The following is a 24,493-nucleotide window of genomic DNA, read 5'->3' on the forward strand; positions in this document are numbered from 1 at the left end:
GGCTGAGAGAAGCCTGGCTGTAATTGGACTGTGTTAAAAACAGCCTGACTTTATTGAGCTGTGCTGAGAGAAGCCTGGCTGTACTTGGACTGTGTTTGAAACAGCCTAGCTCCATTGAACTGTGCTGAGAGAAGCCTGGCTGTAATTGGACTGTGTTAAAAACAGCCTGACTTTATTGAGCTGTGCTGAGAGAAGCCTGGCTGTACTTGGACTGTGTTTGAAACAGCCTAGCTCCATTGAACTGTGCTAAGAGAAGCCTGGCTGTAATTGGACTGTGTTAAAAACAGCCTGACTTTATTGAGCTGTGCTGAGAGAAGCCTGGCTGTACTTGGACTGTGTTTGAAACAGCCTAGCTCCATTGAACTGTGCTGAGAGAAGCCTGGCTGTAATTGGACTGGGTTTAAAACAGCCGAGGAGCTGGTGAAGAAAAGAGGGCTGGGTTGCAAATCCCAAAAACAGGCCCAAGAAAGAAGAAGAAACACATAAAGAGGAAAACAGAGAGCTCGGTGCTGGTGGTGAGGGGGCTTCACGGACTTAGCCAGTAGGAGCCTTGTTTACACCGGTCCTTCCCGAATAGATAATAGCCAGGTATAACTATATCCCAAGCATTGTTCTCTGTGAACCACATCTCCATTACCACCACTGAATCCAAGTTGGCTTCTATCATTGCAGCCTCTAGACCTAGAACTTTATTTCCCATACTACAGGCAATGGTATACAAGGCTCTCCAGATGTTACTCTTTTTTCCGCTTTCTATATTTAATGTCTTACCTTCCTGACGATTATTAATGAATTTGGGGCTTTTCTCTCCCATCCCTAGCAAATTTAGTTTACAGCCCTCTTTAGTGCTTTCGATAGTCTGTTACTGAAGACACTTCGTCAAAGAAAGTAGTTCTTGGAAAATCATCCCATGGTCTAGGAATCCACAGTGCTCTCATTGGCACCCATCATTCAGCCACACATTTAGCTCCAGTACATTAGCTTCCCTCATTCGGACTTTACGTTCAACAGGAAGGATCAATGAGAACACTGCCTACACACCTAGTTGCTTCACCCTCTGACCTAGAGCCTTGAAGTCACATTTGATATGTTCAGTAGGATACCTAGCAGCATCATTTGTGCCAACATAGATGAGCAGCATAGGATAGTTGTCAGTAGGCTTGATGAGTCTAGGCAGTCTTTCCACTACATCTCAAATCTTTGCAGCAGGCAGACAACACACCTCCCTGGACATTATGTCCAGTCAGCAGATGGGCGCCTTGGTTCTCCTCAGAAAAGAATCACCAACCACAACTACCTTGTGCTTCTTAATGGCCATCGCTCCAGTGGCTTTGGGACTTTGATCAGTTTTCCGCTCTTCTGCCTCCAGGACTGCGAATCAATTTTTTAGTTCAACAAGATGGAATTGGGGGGTTGATTTTACAGGATCTGGTGACCTGTGTTCAGCTGTTCTCTTTCTGCACAAGATCTTCTCTCCCTTTGCTGGAGGTCCCCAACATGAATTTCTGGTTGTCACAGATGCTTCTTAATCTTGCATCCTCCTTTCTTAGCTCTTGTACTTCTTTCATGGGGGATTCAATGTGCATGCATTTATCACATGAAACAGGAATCTTGTTTTGGTCCAAGCATTCAGTCTGGACAGAGGCAGAAGTTGTAATGAGAGCTGCAGCTTTAGGAGCACAATTTTTCTTTGCCATACTTCAAGTGTAGGAGCTTTTTGTACCTGTGGATAAAAGGAGCTGAAAAAGGACTACCAACTCTATTTGTTTTCTTCATGTCTTCTGTGAGTTACAGGAAGCAGGTAGTTTTATTGTGATATCCAAGAACCTGTTTAGAATTCTCTGTGGTGTAGTTCAGTGTACTTCCTTGCCTATTATTAGGATATTCAGTGATTTAGCTTATCTTTCCAGGTTTTAGGGGAAAAAAATTCTGACGTGTAGTGTTTGATTGTAGCTAAAAAACTAAGAGATATCTTCACTGAATGAAAATAAAACAAGTATCCAGTAGTGTTACAGCTGTGAGTGTAATAATAATTTTTTCATAGGAAAAAAGGCCTCACAGAGCTCCTAGATGATACACATCTAACAGAGCTAAAACGGGTCTTGAAAAAGATCCTCTGTTCATCATTGGCCAAAAACCTAAAGTGTATTGCGATAACTATAACGTTCTTCACACACTGGTCAAAACTGATCAAAAACTTATGAAAACATTCCACAGCAAAAACACTGTGAATATGTGTATAAGGTTTGAAAGAGATACTTAGCTTTCAAACACACAGCACTCAGGTGCTCCACGGTGCGCTGTCATTCTTTCACGCTCTTGCCCCAAGCCTCACTCACTCGCCCCACTTAGGTAAATTGTCAGGTACATCCCTATGCAAAGTCTCAAAAGCCAGACAGCACAACTTAAACTTAACATGTAGATCCACAAAGAAAGCAGTAGCATACATGTGCTCAACCTGCTCTGCTGGGTTGCTCTCTTTCAGCAGTTTCTGAAGCGTGTGAGTTGCTTCTGCCTTTTCCTCAGACAGCTTCTCTACTAACAAGGTTGCCTCTCTCCATACCTCATGGAGCTTGGCTGCCTGTTCATGAAGAGTTTCATTTGAAGCCTTCAGAACACTTACTTGTTCAGAAACTTGAGCCATCTCTTCCGTCTGGCACTCTAGTCGCCGAGTCAATTCTCTTATCTCTCTTTTCCAACCTGTTTTCTCCTCAGTGAGTGCCTCATAGCTCCTTATGAGCAGTCCCTTTTCCATCTGCAGCTCTTTTTGAGGAAGTACTGCTGCTTGAGCTGGTCACATGACTGACCAAACTCAGCCAAATCACTCTCACGCTGCCCCTCTGCAATCCATGCATGCTCTCTTGCCTCTTGTAAGTCACAGAGTAGGTTATCTGCCTGTCTCTGCAGCCTCTCCATGGAAGATTCCATCAGGGTCATTTACTCCTCATGCAGCTGACCTCTGTTGTCCTGCTCTCCAGGCTCCTTTAAAATGCTGTGACCTCCTGTTCCTTTTCCCTTGCCAGGTACCAGAGTTCCTGCATTTCAACTTTCAACTAGGCACTTAACCAGGCATTCTGGGCCTGTGACCAGTCTTCTATCTTGGTCCAACTGCTCCTCCCGGTAGACCAGCAAGATTTCCCAGAACTGTAGCTCCTCTAACTTAAGACTCTAGTTCTGCCTCTGCAGGGTCAAGCTTCTAGGACTTGTCACTCAGTTGCCTCACATCCTCAGGCTTCTGTTCAATGGCTTTCCATAATCCCTTCTGTTCTGCTTCCACAGCAGTGTGGATGGACTGCAACTTAACCATATACTCCCTCTTCTGAATCCTTTTCAGCTTATGCAGCTCAGCTGGCAGACTTTCTCCTGGGGCCTCCTTGGCTACCCCGTTAGTCTCTTTGCCAACCACCTTTGTGGATTCTTTTAACTTTCCTTTTTAGCCTGGCTTTTCCCAGGAACAATAATTAGTCCTGTCCCCAGAGCACTGCTGTAGGACTATTAAAGCCTGCTGTCACTCCTGGTCTCAAACTTCTGTCCTGGAGTCTTGTTTCCTTACTCCAGTCCTTTGTAAGCACAGCACTGACCTCCCAGCTGTGTATGCAGAGACTTGGCACAAACAGCTACTCTGCTCCAGGTTGTCCTCATCTCCTGTTGCAGCTTGGAAGTGCAGCAGTTTCTATCTCTGGCTCCAGCTTGGAGTCTTGTACTCTCTCTGCTCTGCAAATCTCCACAAACAGCAGCTCCAGCTCCACTTGGTACTGTACAGACCAGCTTTTTTTCTCTTTCTGTTCAACTAGCTCAGTGCCAATAGTTTGTAGTTTCACCTTTCACTCTTAGGGAGCACCTCCTGCTTTAGAAGCTCTCAGTTAATTACACTGCTTCCACAGGCACTGCTCTGTCTTAACCACAGTGCACTGTTTTAATCAAGCTCTCAGCTTGTCAGCACTCTGCAGTCTATAGCTTACTCTGAAACCCCAAACTCACACTCTTCTGCCTTCAATTAAGGAACAGCCTCTGGGGTTTAACTGTTTTTCTCACTTTTAACTTTACCAGCTCCTCTGGCTGCTTGTGGCTTACCCTAAAGCAACATTTCCCAAAGTGTGCACCATGACAAACTCACAGGGGTGCCGCGAGACAGATGGGAGTTCACACACCAAGCACCAAACAAGTTTCAAGAAGCAGGGGCGCACACCCCCCGCAACAATCCGTCTACGAGTTTATATTGCTAATGTGAGCTACACATGGCTGGGGCACAGGGTTGCCGGGTTGAAAAAATTTTCCCCACCCAAACGAGACCAAAACCTGCCCAAAACCCACACAAAGTTAAACCCCGCCCCTGACGTACCCCCGTCATCAACCCCGCCCCCGACGTAGCCGCCGACGTCACTAACCCCGCCCCCAACGTAGCTGCTGTCACTAACCCCGCCCCTGACATCGTTAACCCAGACCCTGCGGGGCTTCTATTGGACCAAATTGGACCAATAGAAGCCCCAGAAAACCGCCCAATCACCGCAACGCGGCTTTTTAAAAGCCGGCCAATTTCCCGCAGCCCGCAAAAATTGCCCGCAACAGGTCACGGAAAGCCGCCCAATTGGGCGGGAAACCCGCAGACCTGGCAACCTTGCTGGGGCAAGCTACCAATTACAGCTCAGCTGTGATTGGTCACGGAGCTTGTCTGGCTCCCAAGAGGGTGATCCTGATTGGGAAGCAAAAAGCCTCACTCCCTGCTTCCCAATCACAGCTGAGCTGTCAGTAACTTGCCCCAGCCATGTGTGGCAAGAAAACAGAGGTCCTCTGTCGGAAAGTGAGATTTTGTACATAGCAGCTGACAGAGAGAAAGAGATAGTAAGCCAAGGAAAGCACAATTAAAAAGTTAAAATTAAATTAAAAGTTAAAGCATATGGACCCATTGAAGCAGAGAGAGAATTGTAGTTGTGGTGGGGGAGGGAAGGAGAGATGCTGCAGGAGGAATGAGGGGCATGGGTTGGAGGGGGGGAAGGGAGAGATAAATCAAAGGGGTGAAATCTTGTACAAAGGGGTCAAGAGGAGAAGGCGATGCTGCATGGAGAGGGAGAAATGTTGGACATAAAATTGCTCAGACACTAAGGGTGTTGTGAACCAAAAACGTTTGGGAATCACTGCCCTAAAGCCCAAAGTACACACTCTTCTTTTCCTGTGACAACTCCAGGCCAGATTTTCTCTGTTGCTCTGGCAGCACTTCTTGACCTGCAACTGCCAAACAGAAAAAAAACCTCCTCCTTGTCCAGCACTAAATAAACTTCTTCAGGTCCCTCTCTCAGGGCGAGGCTAATATCCTTAGCCTCATACAAAAACCCTCCACTAAGTGTGCTGAGGCCCCAAGCTCTAGAAATGTGGATTGTCCTCTTGTATAGAGAAGCATTTATCATACTGCCAGAACCTAATGTAGCAGTGTTGCTGCAAGACCTCACACAAATGTGGCACACACACACACACAGGTTGCAATTAGAAAGTCAAAATACTTTTATGCACATACATGGAGAAGAATCTCAGCCCTGTTTCCTCACAGGATTGGTACTTCCAATTAAAGTTTCTCAAACATAGTCCCAATTCCAGTAGCCTGCTCCTGGCTTGGCTACACTTCAATATGCAATATCTTCTTTTATCATAACTACAATAGCCAAGGGATTATCACCCTTCCTTGGCGGTCTTCAGTTACCTCACTTATAATCAAACAACCCTGGAATCCCTGGAGGCATAGACTTAAGACTTCTTATCACAAAGGAATACAAGGGTCTGAGCTAGGGCACTCCTCTTCCCTAAAACTCCTTTCAGGTACTGCAACCAAGCCAGAACTCTGAGAGGATTCTTTCTGATCCACCAATGGATTTAACCACCAATGAACCTGAGCCCCACCCTTCTGACTCAGCCCTTACATGGTTAGATAACAAGATGGCCGCCCAGTAGAAGGAAGCGCTAACCGTCAGCTCCGGTGTTCCCAGTATTATCACCCATTCTCGTTTCTACCTAGCCGTTTGATCACCTGATCGGCTTGAACTATTCTGGCTTGAGCAAACTATTGGCTTAGATGCTTAAGGAAAAGCATCATTGTACTCTCCTTGCAACTTTTGGGAATTCAGCTGATATTGGTGTCAGATCATATGGTCACCCCTCCGCAGTTACACAAGTTGGATATCTGTGCTCCGTGCCTGCAAGTTCATCAGCCATTTATTTATTTGCAACGGCCAGTGCCAGTTTGAATTTCTACATTTGTGCTTCTTCTCCCTGCTGTTTTTCAACTTATTTAATTCTTACCTCCATCTAGCAGTATTGCCTTGAATTATATTTCACAACAGTTTTTGGAATTAAATCTAGCTTCTGTTCACCTCATCCTCTGATTGGTGCTCGGCTTCTGGATTGAGCCTGCTAACTGCGATTGCTGCCCCTCCACGGATACACTGAATGGTTGCCTACTGTCTGCACTTGCAAGTTGCATCCAACTCTTCAACCTCTGCAGCGGCCGGTGCCGTTTCAAGAGTCAACTTTCACTAACTGCCTTCAATATGGACATGTTTACGTCTTTCTTTGCCTGTTATTTTCTTTCGTTATTTTCCTTCTCTCTTTCCGTTTCTCCCATTGAAAACAATTACATCCCCATCCTACATAATCCATATAGATTACCAAGCAGACCATCCAGTCCTTATGTCAAACGTCTGTTGCATGGTGAGTATTGCCATTTTAAGAATACAACAGCCATTGACCGTCAACTTGTACGCATTTCTTCATCGCAGACCCTGGAGCCCTCCTATTGTACTATCCTTGTGGGCTATGCTAATGCCAGATCTGTGGTCAATAAAGCTTCAATTTTTACTGATTGGATCACGTTAGATAACCTTGACCTGGTCTTTATCACAGAAACTTGGGTCCAAAATCAAACAGATCCTATTTTGCTTGATTTATGCCCCTTAGGTTATAAAATAGTCCACTGGCCACGGTCTGGAAAGAGAGGTGGAGGTATTGCACTTATTTATCGCTCCAACTTCATTATAGAACCCATTGCAGAGTCCATTGCACCGCATCTTGAAATCGCTTCTGTGAGAATCCTTAACAATACCTTATTAGGTCACTTGACCTGTATCTTGTTATACTGACTGCCTAGCAACTGGAACGAAGCACAGCCTATTTTTGCAGATTTTATTTCTAATACGTGTTTGTCAAGTCCAAATGTACTCGTCCTGGGAGACGTCAATTTGCATCTTGAAAACTATTCCTCTACCAACACTCATGACTGCTTAGACTTACTTCGTTCCTGGAATTTCTCCTGCTGGAATTCTCAAGCTACCCACTCAAAAGGTCACACTCTTGACCTCCTCTCCCTCAAATCGGCCGATCAGCATAATTTGCAAATAACCAAAGTCCAGTGGTCAGCTATCCCTTGGTCAGATCATTTAAAGCTCAACTGTTCCATTTTATGGCAGGTTAAAGATCCTCAGCGCGCCTAAGCCCAAACGTCATACAATACAAGAGGTCATATTGACCCAAAGGTATTCTGGCAGTCCATCTATGAGACAGATTGGCCTGACCCGGTGGATTCAGATAGCTTCTTCTTCATCTGGGACAATCAATGCAGAAGAATTTTGGATACCTTAGTGCCCCTCAGAACACGGTCAACAAAAAGGAAAGTGGTTGCCCCATGGTTTAATGATGACCTCAGAAAACTCAAAACCAATTGCAAAAGACTCGAAAGGGCCTGGAGAAAGCACCAGGACACTCAGCATCTTAATGCATGGAAGCAATCTCAGAGAACATACAAATAAGCAATTGGACAGACTAAAAAACGCTACTTTAGAGCCAAGATAGGCCCGAATTATAATGATACGAAAAAGCTCTACTTCTTTGTTAACAACTTAATGGATATTACTGTGCTTACATCTACAAGCAATGAAATCCCAGCTGCTGCAGATCTGGCCACGTTTTTCCAAGAAAAACTCATAAAATTACAGAGTTCCCTTCCTCAGAACAATTCCAGTCTTACTGATTTTATTAGTGGCCTAGACCTGGGATCAAGTGAGCATCCGGCTGACCGTTCGTTTTCAACCTTCTCACCTCTTTCTGTAGATTCTGTTAAGCGGGAGTTCCACAGATTTTCCAGGAAATTTTGCAACCTGGATGTTTGCCCAAACTACTTACTCCAATGTGCCCCTTCCTGCTTTCTAACTGACCTGACGCTACATTTAAACTTCATGCTTGGTAATTTTAAGTTCCCTGTCAGCCATGGAAACATCTTACTTACCCCCAGTACTCAAGGATGCCAAGGAAAACAAGCAATGACCTGTCCAACTATCAGCCTATTGCATCTATTCCACTTTTTGTGAAACTAATGGAGAGCATGGTGAATAAACAACTCAATGAGTATTTGGACAAGGTCAATATTTTGCATGACTCACAGTCTGGTTTCCGTCCGCTCCATAGTACTGAGTCCGTGCTCGTCACTCTCCTGACCAACTTTAAGAGGGAAATAGCTGTTGGAAAGAGTATTTTGCTTTTACAGTTCGACATGTCTAGTGCCTTTGATATGGTGAACCATAACATCTTGCTGCGGCTCATCGATTACTTTGGAGCCAGTGGAAATGTATTAGCCTGATTGAAAGGCTTTTTAACTTCAAGAACCTACCAAGTTAACTCCAGCTCTAGCTTATCACCTCTTTGGAAAGCAGACTGTGGTGTGCCGCAGGGTTCCCCACTTTCGCCAACTCTCTTCAACATAATGTTGATTCCATTGGCCACAGCCCTTTCCAAACTTGGACTCAACCCGTTTATTTATGCCGATGACATCACAATCTTTATTCCTTTTAAACAAGACCTAAGCGAAATTACCAATGAAATACGGCTAAGATTACAAACCATGCTTGACTGGGCCAACTCATTTAAATTCAAACTCAATACTGAGAAAACTCATTGTCTAATTCTCTCCTCTCCCTGTAACAAATTCATGCCCCCAACATTAATCACTCCTGAGATTGTCTTGCCAATCTCGGAGTCCCTAAAAATATTAGGCGTCATTGTTGATAGAAACAAGCGAACTCTACAACCCGACAAATCTTCTTCTCTCTTTGGAAACTAAAACGTATACAACCTTATTTCCCTAGAGCAGTATTCCGCAACTTGGTTCAATCACTAGTCATAAGCCGCCTTGATTACTGCAATAGAATTTATGCAGGGTGCACAGATATGCTCCTAAAAAAAACTGCAAACTGCCCAGAATACTGCAACTTGGCTCATTCTTGGTAAATCGAAATTCAACAGTTCAAGACCACTGCGTAAGAAGCTGCACTGGCTCCCTGTAAAGGACCGAATCACTTTTAAAATTTGCACTCTGGTGCACAAAATCATCTACGGTGACGCCCCTGCTTATATGGACACCCTAATCAACCTGCCGCCTAGGAACTCCCACAAATCAGCTCGTTCGTACTTAAATCTCCATTATCCAGTATTTTGTGGCCTCAAGTATAAGACCATCTACGCATCCACCTTCTCCTATATTAGCGCTCAATTGTGGAATGGGCTGCCTCACTTGGTCAAACTTACTCCTGATCACCTGACCTTCAAGAAGCGCCTCAAGACCTTTCTTTTTGGGAAAGCTTACGCTCCAAACCCGCCTGGCATCTCTTACTTCTGAATTACAACTGTCGTAGTGACATACTGCTCATCGCTACTCTTTCCCCTTTTCCCTCCTTAGCTATTACCCTCATGCTCTTATGACATTGTATGATTCTTTGCTGAATTGTTGCATGCTTTTGTAGACTGTTGTACGCCACATTGGGCCTGCCCATGGGTGGGAATATTGTGGGATGTAAATGCTATAAATAAATATAAATAAATAAACTTCAACCTCAGTGAGGGTATATCACTCACTCCTTCACACCCAAAATCTTCTATAAGTTATAGATGCTGCCATGCTAATTACCATGCTAATTACTCAAGAAACATATTGGCAGTGGTGTGCTGGAGCTGGCTTGCATGAGTCGTTTGTTAATTTTTAAAGAATTTAGGGAGCCGGTTGTTAAACTTTAACAACTAGCTTCCAAAATTTAGGCTAGGGTCCCTTCTTGGCATCGTTGTCCTCCTCCTCCACTGTGGCTTGTTCCAGTGGCGTAGCTACAGGGGGGCCTCAGGAGCCCAGGCCCCCCCCATCAATAGTGCCCAGTCAGGCATTTTTTGCTTCCTCAGGCTCCCTGTGCTCCCTACTCCCTGTCTCCGCAGTCAGGCAGTTGAGAAACAGCGAGACGGACCAGGGCAGCTGGAAACAGCTGTCTTCAGCGCTGCCCGCACAGTGGCTCACTGCTGGAAACAGGAGAGATAGCTGACCAGACCCGAAGGAAAGGAGGGAGAGCTCAGATATCTGATTGCAGGGATAGGGAGCAGGGAGCCTCAAAACAAAGCAACCAAACCTGTGAACTACTTCTTACACATTCTCGTTCTTTATGTTGGTACCATTTTTATTTGATCCCACTTGTATTTTCAAACTTGCCGACTTGTGCAGCATACGGATATACACACAGAGGAAGTATAATAACAGAATAACTTTTCATAGGTAGAGTAGTAATTTGCTATCAATTGTAATCAGTGTATCATTTGGAGGGACTGGTTATAGGGATACCCTAGCACGTGTTGTATTTGTGCAGAGATTTTTTTTTCTCCTGGTAAAGGGCCACTAAAACAGACATGATAATCAGCTGCTCAACACTCAGAGTTTCTATCTATTTATGTATATTACTTATGACATTTATATCCCACATTAAATATGAATTAGATTGAAACCTGGCAACATTTAAAATCTTTTCCTGTGCTTAGATCAAAAGAGAAAGATGGATTGTGGGAACTTGCTTCTTTTGTTTTGTGGAATGCAGTGGTATAATGTTAAAATGCACTTAATATTGTTTATTACTACAGTGCAATCCGCTTAAGTGCAAGGGTCAGGGACCAAAGAAATACATTCAGTTAACCAGAGCGTGCACTTAACCGTTGTGACCCAAAGAAGTTTCACATCTGATAAACATATGTACAGTACTGTTTATTATATGTACAGTATACAGTCTCCGTTAACTGACGTTAGGCTTACTTGAAGTAATCAGTCATAGTCCTCTGTACACTCTTGTGTCTGTGAGTTCCATAGAATACGTCTGCCAGACAGTAAAAACTGTCATAGCACTGACATCCAGTGGCCTCCAGATAGGTCCGCACAGTGTTGAGACTCTCCAGCACTCTTGCAAAAGTGACAGGAAGTTGTTGAATTTCCTCAGCATGTGCCTCGCTGCTCATTTCATCATCTGTTTCATCTTCAGCCGTTGCCTGCGTGTAGGTGCATATCTCGACATTAGTGCTGTCGTCAGCTGTTTGTAGATCGTAATCAACAACTACGTAGTGATGAAACTCCTCTTCAGTAACACTGGCTGGGATGTCAATAGCCTGATCATCTGACGTGTTTGCAACAGCTGCATCTGTTTCGTCCCTCTCCACATCCCTAACAAAGCATTCCCGCTTGTAGCAGTTCACAATGGTTGCCTGTGTAACATGATTCCAGGCTTCTTTCTGCATATGTAGGCAATCCAACAGTGATAGATTACGAGCCAGTTCAACAGCACGTTTATCCTTGCCAGTCTGGTCATCAGACGACATAGCACAAGAGCTCGATAATGTTGTTTGAAATTGGCTATTATGCCCTGATCCATAGGTTGGATCAGAGCAGTAGTGTTTGGTGGCAGGAAGACCACCTTGACATAAGTAAGCCTGACATCACTGTGTGCAGCACAATTATCACAAAGCAACAAAATCTGATGCTTTTGTGCCCGCATTCTAGTGTCTAACTTCTTTAGCCACTGCTTCCAAATTTCCCCAGTCATCCATGAATTTGGGTTAGCCTCGTATGAAACAGGAAGTTGCTTAACATTCTTGAAGCAACGGGGCTGTTTGCTCTTTCCAGTGACGAGTGGTTCCAACTTCTCACTCCCATCCATATTGCACAAAGAAGGATCGTCAGTCGGTCCTTCGACGCTCTACTTAGTAGTTTCGGCTTGTTTGAATGCAAGTGTTCCATCAGGAATCGCTCACCAGTAGAGACCGTTTTCGTCACCATTGAAAATGTCACAAGGTGCAAACTCGTTCAAGATGGTAGGAAGAACTGAAACAACCCAATGTTCAGCACCAAAGTCATCAGCGTCTTGTTTTTCACCATGCTGTTTCTTGAATTTTATGTTGTTCTTCTCCTTCCATCTTTCCAACCATCCAACAGTGGCTTTGAATTCAGTTAGTCCAAGACTTTCAGCTAGCTGATTAGCTTTCTCCATAAGAAGTGGACCACTGACAGGAAACTGTCTGCTCCTGACATGAGAAAACCACCGAAAAGAGCATCTTCTACATCCTCAGCTTTTCCTGCCTGTTTACGTTTCTGGTATGGATTTGTATTGTTTTGCCAGTCTTCCAGAAGCTGGTCTTTCTGCTTCAAGATATGTGAAATTTAACTGGGATTGACACCATATTCTTTAGCAATAGATGCTTGACTTTGTTTTCTAATTTTTTAAGAACTTCTATTCGTTCAGCCAGTGTTAAAGTCTTACAGTTGCGCGATGACGACGACTCCAGTGTACTCTCTAACAACTCTCTTTCGCTTCTTCTGCCTGTGGCAGTTAACCGAGATTTAAAATTTACCGTCCCTTTGTCACACGCCAATTGGCTTCCATATTCCGTGCGTGCGCTTTTGCAGAGTCTTTCCTGCAGAGGAGCGGTCTTAAACTTTATACTAGACGAAAATTATACTAGACGATATAGCCCCATTACGCACAAAAACTCTATGCAGACGCAACCCATCACCATGGTTTAACGACCTACTAAAAACCCTAATATCACAAACCAGGAAACTAGAAAAGGCATGGAATAAATCAAAAGATAACCTCACCTACAACGCATGGAAACATTCACACAGGAACTACAAAAATGCCATTAAACGAGCCAAAAGATCCTACTACACACAAACAATTGTAACCAGCGGCACAGACTTAAAAAAACAATATCAATTCATAAAGAATATTCTTAACACCAACCCAGTCACATCATCATTCTCAAACTGCCCATCTGCTAACCAGCTGGCCAAACACTTCAATGACAAAATTACCAATCTTTGCAGTACGATTCTCCAGGACTGTACAAATATCGATTCCTTTCTTGATGAACTGGACCCCTGCAGAGACGAAATTCTAGCCGACCGTTCATGGATAAATTTCACCCTCCTCACCACCAAAGAAGTCTCTATGGCAATCACCAAACCTTCCAAATCTCACTGCCATCTTGACCCATGTCCCAGCTACCTAATGAAAGATGCCCCAGAACGCTTTATCACAGATCTTACCTCCCACCTAAACTTCCTACTACATCAAGGTTCATTCCCTACTGAACATGGCAACATACTACTTACACCAATACCTAAAATCCCAAGAAGCCTGCGAGTGATGTCACCAACTACCGCCCTGTCGCCTCCATTCCTCTACTAATTAAATTGATGGAAAACAGGGTGACCTCTCAAATCAACGATTATATACTAAAATTCTCCATTCTACATGAGTCGCAATCGGGTTTCCGCCCAGCTCACAGTACAGAAACCGTCCTACTCATCCTAATATCCAAATACAAACAAGAAATCTCATTTGGAAACATCATCCTCCTTCTACAATTCGATTTATCCAATGCATTTGACATGGTAAATCATAAACATTCTAACCAAACTACTGGACAAACTTGGAATCGGTGGGAAATATCATTAATGGATAAAAGGCTTCATCACCTCAAGATCTTACTAAATTAAATCATCCTCAACTATCTCAACTCCCCGGTCACCAAATTGCGGTGTATTTCAAGGATCCCCTTTATCACCGATACTCTTCAATCTTATGATGATCCCACTAGCCAAAGCTCTATTCAGACATGGTCTCAACCCTTTCATTTACGCTGATGACGTCACCATATTCATTCCCTTCAAATCTAACAGAAATCTCCGACAAAATATCCATGGGCATGAACATCTTAACCTCTTGGGCCAACGCCTTTATGATGAAATTGAATAAAGATAAAACACAATGCCTAATCCTCTCATCTCAACACTCCGCGCTCCTCCCATCTACTCTTAACACCTCCAACATCACAATCCCCATTTCCGACAACCTGAAAATCCTTGGAGTGACACTAGACAACCACCTTTTGCTCGAGAATCACGCTAAATCCACCACAAAGAAAATGTTCAATATGATGTGGATACAGAAACGCGTAAAACCATATCTCCTCCTGAAAACATTCCAGAATTTGGTGAGCACGGTAATTACCCATGTCGATTACTGTAATAGTATTTTCTTAGGCTGCAAGGCCCATATTCTGAAAAAATTTCAGTGTGCCCAAAATACAGCAGCGAGACTCATCTTTGGCAAATCACGTTTTTGAGTGCACAACTCCTCTCCGTGTAAAACTTCACTGGCTCCCTATCAAAGAGTGAATCAACTTCAAGGGCCACACATTAATCCATAAGATTATCCACGGTGAATCTCCAGACTATATGCTAGACCTGATTGACCTTCCAACAAGAAACATGCCTGAATCTTCGCGAAATTACCTCAACCTGCATTACCCCAACTGTAAAGGACTCAAGTACAAAACTTATTATGGATCCAACTTCTCCTTCCTAGGCAGCCAACTCTGGAATGCCCTCCACAGACCTATCCAATCAATCTGTGACCATCTACCCTTCCGGAAAGCACTAAAAACCCATTTAGTCAAGCAAGCCTATCCAAATGACCCAGACTAATCTTATGAACCCATCTACCCAACACATACCCAGGAGACAACGACATTGACCCAGACTATATCTCCCACCTTACCCCCTTCTCCATTGCCTATCTCTACCTACTTATCTATTCTACTATTCTGTTATACTTAATTTTTACTTTCTCTAACAATGTTCTGTATTCCCTATTACTATGTAAGCCGCATTGAACCTGCTTTGAGTGGGAAAGCGCGTGATACAAATGTAATAATAAATAAATAAATAAATAAACCATGCATATAAGTAAATCTTGCACTTATCAGTGGTGCGCTAAACCAAAGTTTGTCCCTATAGAAATTGATGGTGCCAAAAAAGGGACCGAAGTACGGCATGCAATTAAACAGAGCATATGCTTATCCGATATGCACTTAAATGGAGTGTACTGTACTATTATAAGTAAGATACTGAACAATGAGGGCAGAGCTACCTTCATGCAGAAGTCCAGTCAGTCTAAATGTGCCAACATTGTCCAGTTCAGCACACGCCAGGTTCATACAAAGTTAATTATGTTCAATGCGAAATAAATCTGTTGGCTCAGGCTGCTTGCTATGTGAATATTCTATCACTGTTTCATTATTACTACCCATAATTACATATTAAGGGCATTTGCTTTAAACTTTGTTTTAATTCGTTTATCTAGTCCTTAAATGCACATAGTTTTACTTTTTAAACCCAAAGGTGAATCCTAAGGGTGGTTGAATAATTAGGTGTAAATTGTGTTTCTGACTTTACTGTATTGGACTGCTTTGGGTCCTGCTGTTTTGTACAGCTGCTGTCAGGAATTTGGAAGATGGAAATGAGAAGAAGATAATTAAGTTTTGGATGTATTATGTATGTTAGTTTTTGAATGTGCATCTGACTGAACTGGTTTTAGACATGGTTGGAGCCCACAAGAAAAACCTCACTCATTGGCCTTCAATCTCCAGAATAGCAGTGGTAAATCTCCAGCTTTGAGATGGCCACACTTGGCATCTATGAACTCCTTTATCTTTGCTGGCAGGGAAACTGAGCCCCATCAGCCAAATAAATGGACTGCCGCTGCTCCCTGCTGTTTGTTTCTGGCTCTGAGCAGCATGCCAGGACTTCTCACCCAGGGCCACTGAGAGACTGAGCTGGGCCCAGGGCAGGGCCGCCGCCCCCCTATACCCCCGGGATCGGTACTGCTGCCTGCCCCCCCCAAATCACATTGCTGCCGCCGTTGCAACTGCAATGCACAAAATACCTTGGCTGGCAGGAATTCCGAGGCTCCGCCAGCAGAAGAGGTCTTCCTCCAGTGCTGCTCTTCACTCTGCCCATTGTCTGCTAAGTGGCTGCTTTTCCCCTCATGCCCCACATGTTCGGAAATGCCGTTATTCAGAATAACTGGATCCTGCCATGAAGACTAAGAGGAAGGTGACTCCAGCCTAACAGCAAGTCAGATATGGTCTGAAGTAGTTTATCCACATTTAAACGATAAATCTGTGAAGTCTGAACAGTCAATTGTATGCCAAGATATCAGAAAGCTCCATTAGCCCATTTCAGTGGAAAAGAACCAGGCCACAAGGTTCTGAGTTGATCCTGACAGTCCAACACCTGTGACTTGGTAAAGTTCATCTTGAAACCCGAGTAGTCCCCATTAAGGCAGGCAGAGATTGGTAGGGATTATATGTACCAATAAATCATCAGAGAAAACTGAAATCTTAAAGTGAACACCATCAATTGGAACCCCTCGTATCTCCAGGTGTGTTTTTATATCTCTAATTAAAGAGTTGAGCACAAATAAAAGAGAAGCTAGGGGACAAACCCTGACTAGGACCCCTACAAATTAAAAAGGCAGGGGAGCAAATACCATTAACACTGAGAGTAGCTTGAGGATTAGAGTATAAGACATTTATCGTACCCAGAAAAAGAAAGTGGAAACCATAAGTATCCAAAACTGTAAATAAAAATCCCAGGAGACTCAATCAAATGCCTTCTCTAAATCAAAACTGATAAGAAGAGAAGGCATTCTCTGTTTCTGAACCTGTTCCAATGAAGCTCGGATTACTCTAATATTTTTAGCTGCAGTGTGGCCTCGCACAAAGCCAATCTGGTAATCATTAGCCAGCATTGGCAGGACCCTAGCAAGGCAATTTGCCAAGATTTTGACCAATAATTTGGTTTCATAATTTAGAGAAATAGGTCGATATGACGAAGGATTTAAGGGGTCCCTATCAGGCTTAGGTAAAAACAAGCAGCAGCAGCAGAAAAGCAAGTTAAAGCCATTGTGGGGCCGACTTTGCATATGTGTGGTTGCCAGTCTTGCCCCCTCCGATGTAACCTTCCTGTTCCAAGGAAGAGCCGGCAGCTATGCATACGTAGAGTCAGGCCCACAATGGCTTTAACTTGTTTTGCCAATGCTGCTGATGGTCTGGAAAAATGGCAGCAGCAACAGTGAGGGTGTCGCAAGGGGGAAGACAGAGAGAGGATAGATGCTGGATGAAAGGGGGGCAGAGAGAGGACAGACACTGGATGGAAGAGAAGGGAGAGAAGGGGTCAGATGTTGGATGGAAGAGGGGGAGAGAGGGGGGAGATGCTGGATGGAAGGGGACAAGAGAAAGGGCACATGCTGGATGGAAGGGGAAAAGAAAGCAGATGATGGATGGAAAACATATAAAGAAACTGGAGTGACAGGATGTTTGAATCGTAAATTTGAAATGTTTTTCTTCAATGCACTCACCTGACGAAGTACAACTATCGTTTAGCCATAAGGACATCAGAACATAAGATTTGTCATACTGAGTCAGACTAAAGATCCATTAAGTTCAACTGTTTCCAACAATGACTAATCCAGGTCACAAATACCTGGCATGATCTCAAAAGATAGATAGATTAACAATGGATTATGGATTTCTCCTCCAGAAACTTTTTCAAACCATTTTTAGAAGCTTTAACTGCATCCTCTAGCAATGAAGAGCTTAATTATGCATTTGGGGGAAAAAACAATTTCTTCTATTTGATTTAAATGTACTACTTCATTGCGTAGCTGAGCTTCTGCTCATTTCAATCATTTATCATGCTCTTGGAGCTTAGAAACTGTCTTCTTAGAAAATGAAGTAATCTGCTCCACAAAGCTTTTTAGTAATGAAACCAATATATGACACCGTCTTCCAAATGTTATAAGTACGTAAGTACATAAGCATCGCCATGCTGAGACAGACCAAGGGTCCATCGAGCCCAGCACCCTGTCTCCAACAGCGGCCAAAAGAACAAATAATTTGTCCCGCCCATCCCAGAAATAGTGGATTATTCCCACTTCCATTCAATAACATTCTATGGCCTTTTCCTCCAGGAAGCCATCCAAACCTTTTTTAAAGTCCGCTAAGAGGCATATTTTCAAAGCACTTAGCCTCCCAAAGTTCCATAGAAACCTATGGAACTTAGCCTCCCAAAGTGCTTTGAAAATAAGCCTGCTAGTCAACCGCCTTAACCACTTTTTCCGGCAACGAATTCCAGAGTCTAACTACGCGTTGAGTGAAGAAAAATTTCCTCCGATTTGTTTTAAATTTACTACATTGCAGCTTCATCGCATGCCCCCTTGTCCTAGTATTTTTGGAAAGCGTAAACAGAAGCTCCACATCGACTCGTTCCATTCCACTCATTATCTTATAGACCTCTATCATATCCCTCCCTCAGCTGCCTTTTCTCGAAGCTGAAGAGCCCCAGCCTCTTCAGCCTTTCTTCATAGGGAAGTCATCCCATCCCCTGTATCATCTTTGTAGCCCATCTCTGCACCTTTTCCATTATATCTTTTTTGAGGTGCGGCGACCAGAATTGAACAGAAGAGGGGTGGAGGATTTGTTTAGTGGTTAGAGTGCTTCTCTACTTTGGCACTTCATTTGTTAGTAATTCAGATGCTGTATCTTTGGAGGTTTTTGCTCTCACGTTTGAATTTTGTCATTTGCGGCTGGAATAATTTATTTGACTCCTGAAGCAGGCGCATGTGGTGCTGAAACGCAGGACTGTGTCAAGGCACTTTGTTGTTTTTCTTCAGTAACCTGTTTTGGAACCACACTGGTCTGCCCCCTTCTTCTCATTTTTGTTGCTGTGTTCTAAAGCACTGGCCTCACAACCAGGGAAGTCCAATTCAAATCCTGCTACTTGCTCCTTGTGATCTTGTACAAGTCACTTAACCCTCCATTAAATCAGGTACAAAGTTAAGTGGCAATTCTATAACAGGGCACGTCCATTTAGGCACTCCAATGTGTATGGGGAGCACCTACTCTATGACAGCATCTGGGTCCCCATGATTCTGTCATAGAATACTATCATAAACCTGCATTGGCATGCCTAAATTTAGGCACAACCCTTTATGCAAAGTCTATGGCAGGCATAAATGAGTGCACCATGCAATGCATAACTTATAGTATTCTATATATTGTCTGGTCAATTTCAGCTCATGGTGGTCAGTGGGCAACGTTGACTGCCACTGGCAGATATTCAATGCTGGACCATGTGCAGACACCAGTATTAAATATCAGGTGCCATGCTGACATTTGCTGGCTGCCAGAGCTTATTCGGGTCCCGGCCAATATTTGGCCAGGACCCATGTGACAGTTATGCAGGCCCTAGCTTAATATTGGCTAGGACCTGCATAAGTTGAAGTAGGTGCCCTCCAATCCCCTCCTCCCTCAGACAATGAAAGCCCCCACCCCAGCATACCTTTTCCATTTGTGGTGGTCTAGGGTGTCCAATGGGCAGAAGCGATGCCCACTTACTCTTGCCTGTCATGGCTCCAGTCTCAAAATGGACACAGCGACCCATAGCAACAGTCTCACCATACTCATTCCTATTCGTAGGGCCCCCAAGACCACCACAGATGGAAAAGGTAGGCCTAGGGGGGCCTACAGGGGGGACAGGGATAGGCACCAAAAACCCCAGATGTCTGTACCCAGAAGTTAGCCAGAGACCAGCCAATAATCAGACTGATGCCCAGTTAGCTCAGCAACTAACGTTAGGGCAGCCTTTTCACTGCTCTAACTTTAGCAAGTTGCCTAGCCAATTAGCAGCCTGAATATCGCCTCTAACTGGTTAAGTACTAGCTCCTTCAAGGCTCTGCTCACGGACCACCCTGGAACTAGGAGGACAGTGCAGGGGAGATTAGTACTGATATTCAGTGACACTGTCTGGTTAAGTGCCACTGAATATCAGTGGTTAGGCAGGCACAAGTGATTTAACTGGGCAGGAGGCTCTCCTGCTCTGTTAAATTACTTTGAATATAAATTGGTGTGTGCGTAAGTTAGAGACAAGCCCATGCCTCTCTCACATGTGCATCCCTTGTAGTTACTCAAATCCAAACAATGACATCTTTAAATTCCAATCCCTCATGACAGAAAAATCAGCTTTAAGAGAGGAATATTTCCACAAATGAAGATCATTAGAGGAACTCACAGGTGATACAGTTTGTGCTCTAGAAAAGAATCAAGGACAAGAGGACCATCCTTATCTCCAAGAGGAGATGAAGAGATTCGTCTAATGGGGTTCAGAGGCCCCTGTTAGCTGGAAAGACCTGTTAATGTTCAAAAACAATAAACTCCTGAACAACAGTTTCTGAACATCCGTATCTATAGGCCCACTGATCACAGCAACTTGTCCAGGAGGGCCTAACTTAACTTGAAAATTTCTCTTCTGTATAGTAAAGAACAAACAATGTCAAAGCAGTGAAATGGCATCCAAGAGGTACCAATAAACACCCCTTTGATCATGCCCCTTCGATCACATGCCCATGGCCGCATACTGGTTTTAAATTCTAGCACTGGCACATTGGATCTCAATAGAAAGAAGGTCCAGTATCTCCATTGGCCCTGGAATTGCCCTAAATGGGCTTCCTGATCTCAGCACCAACTTTATCAGGCTCTCAATCAACAGGTAGCCTCCACTTCCCATTTCTGCCACATGGAGAGAAGCTTTTAAATTCTAGTATCAGCGCATTGACGACATCAACAGAAAGGCTCACTGCTTGGAAGATCTGTGTCTCTCTTTCTCCGTCTGCTTTGGAATGACCCCAAATACTCTCCCTGCTCTCAGCACTGGCCCATGAGCTCTCAGTAAATGGGCACCTACCTCAACTCCCCCATTAGTTATAAATATTAGGTGAAATGAGTGTTGGTATCAGTTACTATGGTCAATCTTACATGTTTACAATGGGACTAAGAAATGGAGAGAAGCATATTAGACAGCAGCTTGGATTAGAAACTTTTTCCCTTCCAGCTTTACTTATGGGAAGCAGGTATCTTATAATCTGCCAGTTGAAAAAGTGAAAAAGAAAATGTAGATATATAGGACATCTTGGTAATTGGTAAGTTTAATTTTCTTTAAAATGGGTCCACATGTATTCAGAGCAAGTATGTTTTCACAAATTAGATATTTATACATTCTTTAAATATCAAACCTGCATTTACTTACCAGTCTACTACTTAAAGCATATCTCACAATCTCTCTGGTTTAGGACTCAACCACTTTATATGCTCCGTGCTGCTTTCCAACTATCATTAGCACACAGTATTATAAAGGTGAAGGAACAGGTTTCTGTTTAAGTATTTTTAAAGCCCCTGTGGCTTGGAGCTGACCTGTTGCTACAATGATATCTTAGGGAGCATCCTAGAAATTCTGCACTTTGTGCCAGAAATATGTAGGGATAAAATCATCAGACACCTGAAGGAAACAGCTGGTTTTGTTCACATTTTTGAGACTGCTTGTCAAAAGTGGTTAATGTAAGAGAATGAAACATTCATCAACATGGGACTAGGCTGCAAAGTAGTTCTATATATAGTGATTTAATGCTATTATGTGAATATGACAGTCTGAATATGTCAGCTTATTTTTTAAACCCAGAAGTATCCTCCTACTCTGTGGGCTTTCCGGTCATTCAGAACCAGGGCTGGCATCTGTTCTATAAGCTTTCATATACATAGCCAGGGCTGTTTTCCGAGGGATTGACAAGACCTGCGCAACATTGATTATTGCTCCATATATCCTTAGAGGCTGAATAACGGGGCGACCTCTACGAACCCTGGACTCCAAGCTGTCTGCCCTCCTTCATATATCAGAATGAAAACAAATTCATTACATCTAAGTGTCCACCACATTAGTATGTAGAATTCCCCTTACATCCCACAAAGAAGGACAGAGACAGAAGGCTATTTTCTAATTATGAGAAAAAGTATATTTTATTATAAGATTACCAATATGTGTAATACAGCTAATCAAGGCAAGTCAATCAGTGTAGGCCGCAGTCTTTTTCTCAGAGAGATGACACAGGTCTTCTAACAATGAACACACAGTAGAACATCTCTAAATCTAATCAATCTGACAGGATCTTATATATGTTTTCCATCCTATTGAAGTCTATGAAGGCCGCATCATTTTACCTCACTAAGACCACCTCTTTAAGGTTCCTGTTTTCTTTGTTTCGGCCTGTCTTTCAGGTTCTCTCTTTTATCATCTGGCTTCCTTTCATTAGTGCTGATTTATGAGTATTTGCTATAAATCATCACTTTTCTGTGTAATCAAGATCAGTAACATTTACATGACTTAACCACGTTTCGTTTACCATGCCACTTCTGCATTCTTTTTACTGCTATCTGATTAAATGTCCATTTATTCTTCATGAAATATTCTATTGTACCCTAGTTACCTATCTTGGATTTTACCAAGCATGCTCAGTAGCTACATCAATCATGCTCTTGTCTAATGAAAGTACCCAGCATTTTGCTGTTGTTAAGCAGAGTCTAATTTCAAACTTCTGCTTTTATGTATTACACAATGCTGAGCACCGTGCAAGCATTATTCCCTTATATTTTGCAGTGCTAAGGCCTAGTTACACAGACATGCAAGCTGTTTCATCTTTCATATAAGGTTTCAGGTCATGGCCAGCATTAAACCTGGAGCCCTTATATTAACAGTCCCCCCTTGAAGGCAGGCGAGAGCCGGGCCTTCACATGTAAAGAATCAGGTGAGACTACAATGAGGTGCATTGCGTCTGTTCCTGAGCACAGGGGTGTGCATGTCGCTATAAGAACCAGCCAAGGCAACTTACAAAGCCGGAGGAATAAATGGTAAAAGTTAGGCATGATCAATATATCTATAGCATAGCAAGTGTCATTAAAAATAGTTCAACATATTTATTAGGTTAATAAAGTTAAAGTGTAATGGTTATATAAAGCGTAAAGGTTAGATATATGTTGAAGGAGAGTACTGGATATTACACTGTACTTTCCTGAGTGATAACATTGTTATTGGGGTCAAGGAGAGCATTGACCTCAATGGAGGCTGTGTTTTCTGTGACAACATTAGTGGAACACAGTTCAGTCGCCTCATTTGGTGGTGTCTCCGAACCCTGTGGTTTATCAGATTCAGAAGAAATAGGAGACTTAATAGCAACCATTCGTTATACATTACATATTGTCCTTGAGGGTCTCTCTTACTTATGGCTGATTCAACAACACGTTCAACTAATCTTCTAGCACAAGGTATAATACAACAACCACAGAGTATAAAGATACAAATCATAACCATAATTGCGGCTAAAATGGACATAACAACACTTTTCCATTTCCCAAAAGTAGATTCAAACCACCCAGTCCATGAAGTATCAATACGAGAATTAGTAGCTAATTCATCAGCAAGAGAAGTAAGTCTTTGTAAGGCTTTAGTGATGCTTCCATCAGGGGCTGTGTTGTTGGGAATATATGTACAACAGTCTCCTTGTCCAATCATAACACAAACTCCGCCTTCTTTAGCCAAAATCATGTCCAAGGCTAACCGATTTTCCCAAGCCATCCGGCTGGTGGCGTCAAGCTGTTCAGCAATACCTTTAACTGCATCTCTAGTGTAGTTAATGAACCTTTGCTGGTTGTAGTAAATATAGTTGATCCAGTCTACGTTTTTATTAATGCCAATTTGAGGAAACAGTGATTCAAAACCAGCTGCAATTTGATTTCGAGCTTTAAATTCATCAGGTACCCCCCTTGGGACACCAATAGCATCAAGGTAAACATGGTGATCAAAAGAGCCATGTGGAATGTCTCTCTTGGCTCTTGATAGTTGTTGGTGAGATTGTAACGCTGCAACAGTAAAAGGTATCACAAGTTGAGCAGGAGCACATTGTCCATCCCAATTGCGGGGTAAAATAGAGTACAAAGTTTTGGTACCACAATACCACCAAACATCAGCACGTGCAGTAGTGAAATCAGAAAAGTTCAAGTCACCACTAGCAGTTAAACTGGTGTTGCAGGAAATCAACTGTCCAGAAATAGTCACATTCTTTCTTCATATACACAGTTCAAATTTCATCTTCTTATCGGGTAGGTGAAAAACAGGAGGCACTCGTATCTGGTTTGTATCTGGTTCTTTGGTATTTCAGGAAACATTAGTGCCAAAGACTTACATGAAGCATTAGTAGTCTTGTCACCATGGTAAAGCAGGGTGACAAGGGCCAGTGACAACGGGTAAGGTAGTAGGCGAAAGAGGAATGAGATTAACATTGCCAGAAATCTGCACAGCAGTAGGGTGAGTCAGGGTAGTAACAGGTTGCACAGAAGCAACAGGCGGGCTTGGTATAGCAGGAGTGTCGACTGGAAGGTCGATGGTGATGGGATTAGGCAAAGGAGTGTATCCTACAGCAGTTTCACA

At 43.2% G+C, this 24,493-nt stretch overlaps 1 protein-coding gene and 1 long non-coding RNA gene across 2 annotated transcripts in view; both read right to left on the reverse strand.

The window, feature by feature from the left end:
- CFAP299 (cilia and flagella associated protein 299) overlaps positions 1–24,493 on the reverse strand; it is an 816,705-nt gene that overhangs the window by 708,980 nt on the left and 83,232 nt on the right. The gene's annotated exons all lie outside the window — the stretch shown is intronic.
- LOC115461056 lies at positions 341–19,007 on the reverse strand. The gene is made up of 4 exons (XR_003940657.1): positions 18,922–19,007; positions 17,931–17,934; positions 7,266–7,273; positions 341–353 (listed from the first exon to the last, which is right to left on the reverse strand). It is a non-coding gene; the product is annotated as an uncharacterized LOC115461056 (long non-coding RNA).

This window comes from Microcaecilia unicolor, chromosome 2 (assembly GCF_901765095.1).
Source record: "Microcaecilia unicolor chromosome 2, aMicUni1.1, whole genome shotgun sequence".
In the NCBI taxonomy this organism is placed as follows: domain Eukaryota; kingdom Metazoa; phylum Chordata; class Amphibia; order Gymnophiona; family Siphonopidae; genus Microcaecilia; species Microcaecilia unicolor.